This window comes from Triticum aestivum, chromosome 4A (assembly GCF_018294505.1).
Source record: "Triticum aestivum cultivar Chinese Spring chromosome 4A, IWGSC CS RefSeq v2.1, whole genome shotgun sequence".
Lineage (NCBI taxonomy): Eukaryota > Viridiplantae > Streptophyta > Magnoliopsida > Poales > Poaceae > Triticum > Triticum aestivum.
The window spans coordinates 705,829,157-705,837,797 of NC_057803.1; positions in this window are offsets into that span (position 1 = coordinate 705,829,157).

Consider the following 8,641-nt stretch of genomic DNA (forward strand, 5'->3'; position numbering starts at 1 on the left):
TGTGCAATTTCTAGTTTATGCCTGACTCCCGCTCCTTCTATGTATTTTTGTTTGTACAATTTTACTCTTGTGCATGCATTTGCATTTATCAAAAAAGTATATAGCTAATTGTGGTTTCCCGTTATTGTGTGATGATATTCCTGTCAATGGTGTGAACTACCAAATGACGAAAACTGAAAACCTGATGTACCAAATTTACCTTGTTGTTTTTACTTTTACTCATTAGAACAGATGCTCAGCTTGCTTTGTATTTTTTTTGTTGCCTCTCTTGGGTATCAGTAAGCACGGATAGGTACCCTTATTTCTCCCATTTTTATCGTTCGTGTTGGTGCAGACAATGTCTTAAAAACGAATGCTTGGTGAATGTCTAAGGAATGCATGTTACTTTGTGTCCATTCCCATTTCACCTTGCCTTCATATATACTGATTGAGCAGGGGCATGCATTTTTACTTGTTGTCCACTCCCATTTCACCTGTTTTAATAAAGATTCTACCATGTTTAATGCAAGCTATACTCCACTGACTGAGGTTAGATATGCTTGCTCTCCTTTGTTCTGAGCTTGCCGCCTGTTGTGCTCGTGTCGCTGTCATTCTTGCGCCGGTGCTGCTAAATTCTTTCATTAACTATTTGAATTATTGCGCTTGGCATCTTATCTAAATTCTTTCATCATCCTAGATACTATGTATGCCCAGTAAAGTACCTTATACAAGTACCTTAATTAACCGCTTCTGACTATTAGAACTGTGGTTTCCCGTTATTGTGTGATGATATTCCCTTATGTTAAAATGCTTATTTGTTCTCCAACTAGGCCAACGACGGTTGCTAGCAATGATATATACATATCAACAATTCCAAGGAGGTGCATGAGTCAGTATGCATAGCATAGTATATATATGCTTGACCCTGTGACTGGAGGAGATCCAGGAAGGGATGAACTCAAAATCATGTGTGATTTAATTGGAAAATACTCTTCAGCATATGAAACATGTAAAGGCGATCACTCGACCAAGCATGTTATACAATATACCCAACTTGATGATTGGAGCAGTCCCAGCCGCTAATTAGTGCTAATTAGTACTCCAGTGTTGAATCACTCAGCTAAGTATCAACACTCCCTCGAGACTTGGCTATTAGCAAAGTAGTGCTAGGTCCTCGGCGTTCGTTCTTACTCTCTATTTTCTCGAGTCTTTGGTTTCTCTTTATTTACTCTTCGCTTTCTATTTTCATTATCACTATTCATTTCGTATCTTGGTTTCTCTTTGTTTAGTCTCCACCCTCTTTCTCCGATACCTATTTTTTCATTTATATGTCTAAGTTAAGAATGAGAGGCTAGATAAACATGTCAGATGCCTAATCTGGCTCCGGAGGGGACGGAGGGGGCGGCGGCAACAGACGAACGACCATCGAGCGAAGGTCGGCGATGAAGGCGGAGATGGCGTCCCGGTCCTGAATGCGGCTAAGCGGCCGCCAAAGCTGCAAGTAACCAGACAATTTGAAGAGTGTGTTAGTAGCCCAGCGAAGAGGAATGCGCTGAATCACAAGTTTATTGCAGATCGTTCAGAGGGTCCAAGCGAGTGCCCCAATCTCAAGCCACCTAATGTGGCGAGATGGCAGGGGGAGTTCTGGAGTTCGGCAAATAGGTCAGGGAAGTTGGAGTGGCACCAATTTCCACCCACCACCTCTCTAAAGCAGCTCCACACAAATTGGGCAGACACACAAGAGAAGAAGATGTGCTTCGAGTTCTCGGGAACACCGCAGAGAGGGCAAAGGCCAGAGCCCGGGCCATTGCGCTTGCGAACCTCAACCCCCGACGGAGTCCGTTCGCGGATCCACTGCCACATGAAGATCCGGATATTGAGTGGCAGGCGGATGGACCACACCGCCGTAAGGGGGGCAGGGGCGGTGGAGGGGGCGATGGCCTGGTAGAGGGACTTGATGGAGAATTGGCTTGACGACTCGAGGCACCACCTAACCTTATCTGGGCCAACATCCACAACCGGCGACGCAACCAAGAAGCTCATGCCAGGCGGCAGAGTCCGGAGGCCCAAATGGCCTCTGGAAGGCGAGACGCCCTAAGTCAATAAGGGCCCTCTCGACAGAGATCGAAGGGTCGACGGCGATGGAGAAGAGGTCGGGGAAGCGTGCAGCAAAGGGGGTGTCACCAGCCCACCGGTCAAACTAGAACAAAGTCGCAGCCCAGAGCCAACCGAGATGGAGGTCCCAATGCGGAGGGCAGGGAGAAGTTGGACGATCGATTGACAGAACTGGGAACCGGCAGATCTCTGACAGAAGGCTAGGGGTTGCCCACGCGGGTACTTGTTCCGGATGATGTTTAATCAGAGGCCACCGTGCCCTTGCGAGATGCGCCAGAGCCAATGGGACAAGAGGGCAATATTCATGCGCTTAGAGCACACGCTCATCGTGTGTCTGATCAATCATTACCATGAAGTTTGCAAATGAAGAAACTTCTTTAAAGTTGTGATAATTGTTGATACAACAACATAACATGGTACTCCCTCCGTCCGGAAATACTTGTCATCAAAATGGATAAAAGTGGATGTATCTTGACTTATTTTAGTTCTAGATACATCTCTTTTTATCCATTTTGATGACAAGTATTTTCGGACGGAGGGAGTACTCATAAGGACTCTGTTATACAGCAACATAAGTTTGCAAATGAAAGAGTGAAAAGGGAAAGCTGAAATAAGTCATCTACATATATACACTTCAGAAGAACTCTGTTATACAGTTGTACTTGATGCCCACTAGGATGCTCACGACTTCACCCCTTCACCAGCTTGTCCTCATGATTGATCTTACCAGCACAACATACCCAGGGGCTCTGGTACTAGCCTTTCCGCCAGGCCGCTGCTAACAATTTTTTTTCTGCTTGACACCACTGCCTCTACAGTTGATCACATTATGGAGACAAATTCTCAAATTTTCATATGTAACTCCATAGATACATGGGATAATCGCAAATCATAGGTTGGAAAATCATTATTTCGATTTCAACTAAACTGATTAGATGATTCATAATATCTAAACAAAAACCAAGCAAACACAAACCTGTGTTATGAAATATGAGTAGCCTAGTGCACAATAAAGACTCATTCGGGCCACCCAAATCATGACTTCACTTTACACACTCGAATACACCATACACTTTTCTTTGGGCATCATCAGGACCATATATGTGGGAAGGACGCCCGGTCATATTTGTGGGAGCACAGTTCAACAGTGGGCGGTACACGCAAGTAATCTGAACAACTATTTACATCTCCCTTCAGTTTCTTCTAAGATGTCACCTCACCAGCAAGAACACACACCAGAAGTTTGTCTACATCAGCATCTCATAATGCCAGTAGCCAGGACCAACTAAAGGAACACAAATACAAACACTGTACAGGAACTAGAAGTACACATACATATATAGAGAGAGACAGAGGGGCAATATTTCAAACTCAGTGAACTTAGCAACTCAGAAAGTATGCTGCTGTTGAATGGTGTCTTTCTCATGAGGAGTTTACTAGTATCACCAAGAATGCAAGAAAAGAGTGATTGAAATTGTCTTCATTGGTCATTGCTAACCAAACTATCACTCCTGAACAAATATGTTGTTGACTTCATCAGGCTTCACTTACATAGCAAACCGCAGCTAATTTGAGAGCTGGTACCTCCCACTAGGTTTCTTCTTATGGCATCGCTGGACAAAGATTATGATTGAAACAAGCAAACACTAACTTGTGCGATGAAATATGAGTGTCCTAGTGCACAATGAACACTCATTCGGAGCACAGAAATCATGGTTTCACTGTACACACTTTGGAATACACCGTGAACTTTTCACTGGTCATGATCAGGACCCTATGTACGGAATGTACGCCAATTTCCGGTCCAGATGTTCTACAGTGGGCGGCACACGCAAGTAATGTGAGCACTTATTTACATCTTCCTTCAGTTTCTTCTAAGATCTCACCTCAGTAGCAAGAGCAGACACCAGAAGTCTTCCTGGTTCATTATTTCATAACGTCAGGACCAACTAAAGGAACACAAATACAAACTCTCAATGTTTTAAATAGCGGGCTATGACATATAGCGGCAACCCTTGAAAACAGCTATAGCTGGGCTATAGCGGCAAATTGTTCATGAAATCATTTAGCGGCAACATGCTCAAACAGCTATAGTGGAGCTATAGCGGGGCTATAGCCGGCTATTTGAAACTATGAACTCTGTACATGGTCTAGAAGCACACAGAAATACTATATAGATATAGGGGCAATATTTCGAAGCTCAGTTAACTTAGCAACTCAAGAAGTATGCTGCTACTCAAGAAGTATGCTGCTGCTGAATGGTGTATTCCTTACGAGGAGCTAAGTAGTATGACCAGAATGCAAGAAAAGCATGAAGGAACTCATCATACACTCTTGACTTGAGCATTAGTTAAGCACAAAGTGACTGAACTATATATTGGAAGCCCAAAGCGCCATGATTAGCATGCATAGCTGGCAGCCTTGGTTACCGACTTACCGGCACTAAATAACATTGGAGGTGGAACCGAACGCGTGACGATTACTGGCTAGAGTTATCGGCATCTATTCGTCACGTAAGGGTGGCCTGGTCACAGCGTTTTGGTCATTTAGACTATTAAACGCCGACGCAGGGAGTACATATTTTTGAGCACCGAAATCATGGCTTCACTCTAGACACTTTGACACCATGCACTTTTCTTTGGGCATGATAAGGGCCCTATGCGTGGGAAGTACGCCCTGTCATATTTGTAGCAGCACATTTTCTAGTCGGGTTATTCTGCAGTTGGTGGTAGTGGTACACACGAGTACTCTGAACAATTATTTACATTTCCCTTCGCTTTCTTCTAAAATCTCACCTCCCTAGCAAGAACACACACCAAAAGTATGTCTAGTTCAGTATCTCATAAACTGAGGACCAAGTTAATGAATACACAATATACACACTCTGTAATTGGTCTAGAAGTACATGGAAATATATAGTGTAGACAGAGGGATTAATATTTCAAACCTTAGTTGACTTAGCAGCATCGAAAGTATGATGTTGCTGAATGGTATCTTCCTCACAAGAACTTGACTAGTATGACTAGAATGCAAAGCGTGCAGGAACTCATCATGCGCCACTTATGCAAGCATTGCAGCCAAAGTGACTATAATATGTATACAGAAATCAAAATGTGCAGATAAACTTCCTAAATCAATTGAAGTACATTTTTCTGTTCCCCGTGCTTTCCCAGACGTGCTTAATCTTTTGTTGATCACAATAGAAAAAAACTATTACTTCTATATATATACATTGTGGATAAACAATCAATTCCCTCCAGATATTAGCTCATTTTCAGTGGATGTTTGCCTTCATGTTTGGTGAAACTTGGTAATATAGACATTGTACAGAAGTACACATGGATAACTTCATTTCTATACTCTCTCTTAGTGGAGGAAGTGTTAAGTAACCTGTCACGTTACACAAGACGCACCAGAGGAGTGTTGAGCCGCACCGGGAGTCCCAAGATATTTCCCTCAGATATGAAACCAAGGTTATCAAACCAGTAGGAGAAGCAAGCAACACAACGTAAACAGCCCCTGCACACAAAGAACAATACCTCGCCACCTGACGTGTTAAAGGGGTTGTCAATCCCTTTTGGGGTACGACGCCTCAAGATAGGCAAAGGACGTGAGGTAAATTTGTAGTAGATTGATAGATCAAATGCCAAATAAAATAAATAAGATTGAATTGCAGCAAGGTATTTTTGTATTTTTGGTTTAATAGATCTGAAAATAAACGCAAGGAAAAAGTAGATCGCAAAGCAAATATGATGAAAAGAGACCCCGGGGCCGTATATTTCATTAGTGGCTTCTCTCGAGGAAAATAGCAAACGGTGGGAAAATAATTACTGTTAGGCAATTGATAGAACTTCAAGTAATTATGATGATACCCAGGCAATGATCGTTATATAGGCATCACGTCCAAGATTAGTAGACCGACTCCTGCCTGCATCTACTACTATTACTCCACACATCGCCCGCTATCCAGCATGCATCTAGTGTATTAAGTTCGTGAGAAAATGGAGTAATGCAATAAGAACGATGACATGATATAGACGAGATCCGTTTAACTATTGCGGCATATATATGTATCTCATCTTGTTATCATTAGTAGCAATGATACATACGTGTCGGTTCCCTTTCTGTCACTGGGATCAAGCACCGTAAGATCGAACCCACTACAAAGCACATCTTCCCATTGCAAGATAAATAGATCAAGTTGGCCAAACAAAACCCAAATATCGGAGAAGAAATACGAGGCTATAAGCAATCATGCATATAAGAGATCAAAGAAGACTCAAATCAATTTTATGGATAAAAACATAGATCTGATCATAAACTCAAAGTTCATCGGATCCCAACAAACACACCGTGAAAAGACTTACATCATATGGATCTTCAAGAGACCATTATATTGATAATCAAGAGATAGAGAGGAAGCTATCTAGCTACTGACTACGGATCCGTAGGTCTACAAAGAACTACTCACGCATCGTAGGAGAGGCACCAATGGAAGTGGTGAACCCCTCCATGATGGTGTCTGGTGGGTCTGGACTCTGCGGCGGTTGGATCAATATTTCGTCGACTCCCCTAGGGTTTCTGTAATATTGGGGTATTTATAGAGCAAAGAGGCGGTCCGGGGTGCACCCGAGGTGGGCACAACCCACCAGGGCCCGCCTGGGCCTCCTGGCGCACCCTGGTGGGTTGTCCCCTCCTCGGGACTACCCCCAGTTGCAACCAGGGCCCAACTTCTTCCTTTTGGTCCATAAAAAATCATCGTAGAGTTACGTGGCATTTGGACTCCGTCTGATATTGATTTCCTGTGATGTAAAAAACATGCAGAAAATAGTGACTGGCAGTTGGGACTATGTCAACAGGTTAGTACCAAAAAAATGACTATAAAATGATTGTATAACATCCTAGAATGATAATATAACAGCATGGAACAATCAAAAGTTATAGATACGTTGAAGAAGTATCATCATCCCAAGCTTAATTCCTGCTCGTCCTCGAGTAGGTAAATGATAAAAACAGAATTTATAATGTGGTGTCGGTGGGAAACGACACCTATGGGATCACTGGAATCCCTTCTGTGGTTGCGGGGTACGGAATCATGAGAAGAGCACAAAGGGGATTTACCCAGGTTCGGTCCGCAAAGATGCGTAAAACCCTACAATCCTGCTTTGGTGGTTGTATTAGTGTTCTTGAGCTCTTGAACTAGCTCTGGGTGTTGAGAGGTTCATTACAGGACGAGACTCATTAAATGCGGCGCTTAGGTGTCCTTCGCTTTATCGGGGGACGGGGGTGAGGCCCGTCCCGTCTGTCGCCGCCCCTTCTGCATTCGACACGCGCCCCGGCCAGCAACGCATGCAGCGCCATGTAGGCAGGCAGGCAGCTGAGATGGCGCGGTGGTGGAGTCTCCACGAAGGTTTGCATGCTGCCACGCGGGTGCCTGCCCAACTGGTTGGGTCGGTTGCTACGTATGAAAGGCGGCAGGAACTTGGCTGGTGCGGGCCTGGCAGTGGCCTTGCTGGTGCGCTTGGCGATGGTCTTGCCGGGTGTCCCGGCAATGGTCTTGCCGCGGCGCGCTGGTTTCCCCGGCAAGGATCTTGCCGGGAGCCCTGTGGGTTTCTTTGGTGAGGATGGTTGCCTTCCTATCCTCTCTTGATCATGATTTCTCTTTGTCTTCACAAAGATCTGCATGCCACCATGGAGGTGCCTCCCGAACCCTGTCCCAACGCGACTGTTCAGCATTGGTGGGCTCTAAGGTGGCTCGCTCGGTAGGTGGGGACGAGCTGCCCCCGGCAAGGATCTTGCCGGGGCTGCCGAGGCTGCCCTCGGCAAGGGTCCTTGCCGGGGCAACCTTCATTGCACGTGCGACCCTTGTGGTCTTGGTCCTTTGATGTTTGCTTTGCTTGTCCATGTGGCTTTGGCTTTTCTCCGGCTTCCCTCTCCTGCCTTGCTCATGCGTGGTCGTGGCAGGTGGCTCTGACTGCCCGTGCACAAGTAAAGGGGTCAAAAGCTAGGCCCCTACTTTTGTACACTGACAGGAGCCCCCGGGCCTGGGTCACACATAAGCGCAACACGTTGTTGGGCCAGGCCCAGAACGGTGGGCAGGCAGTTGAGGCGGATTTTACCGTGGCCACTATTCCGCCCGCTGCGCTTCCCCACGACCCGCGTTGAACACGCGACATGGGGGTCGTGCGCGCATGACGTGGGGATGCTGGAGTCACCTTGTGGTGGACAGTAAAGAGGCGGCTTGCGTGCCTCTTTCAGACCGTAGGGCCGCCCCCCATTTACTGCCCTCACTCGGGAACCGTCGCCCCACTCGTCCCATTGCGTCTGCCCCTTGCGCCATGTTCGCCGCATGCAGAGCGAATGACAGGCGCACGGGTCGTGGGTAGTCATGCGCGTGCGGGTTGATTCCCTTGTGCCTCCAATGGAGTGGGGAGGGCGGTCGACGGCCCTGCTCGCTGTCATTCCAAGAGGCAGGATTGGCTGGGAGGGGGCGGCCAAGCCCCACCCCGGCCTCTTTATAAAGAAGGGAGTGAGAGGGACGGTGCCT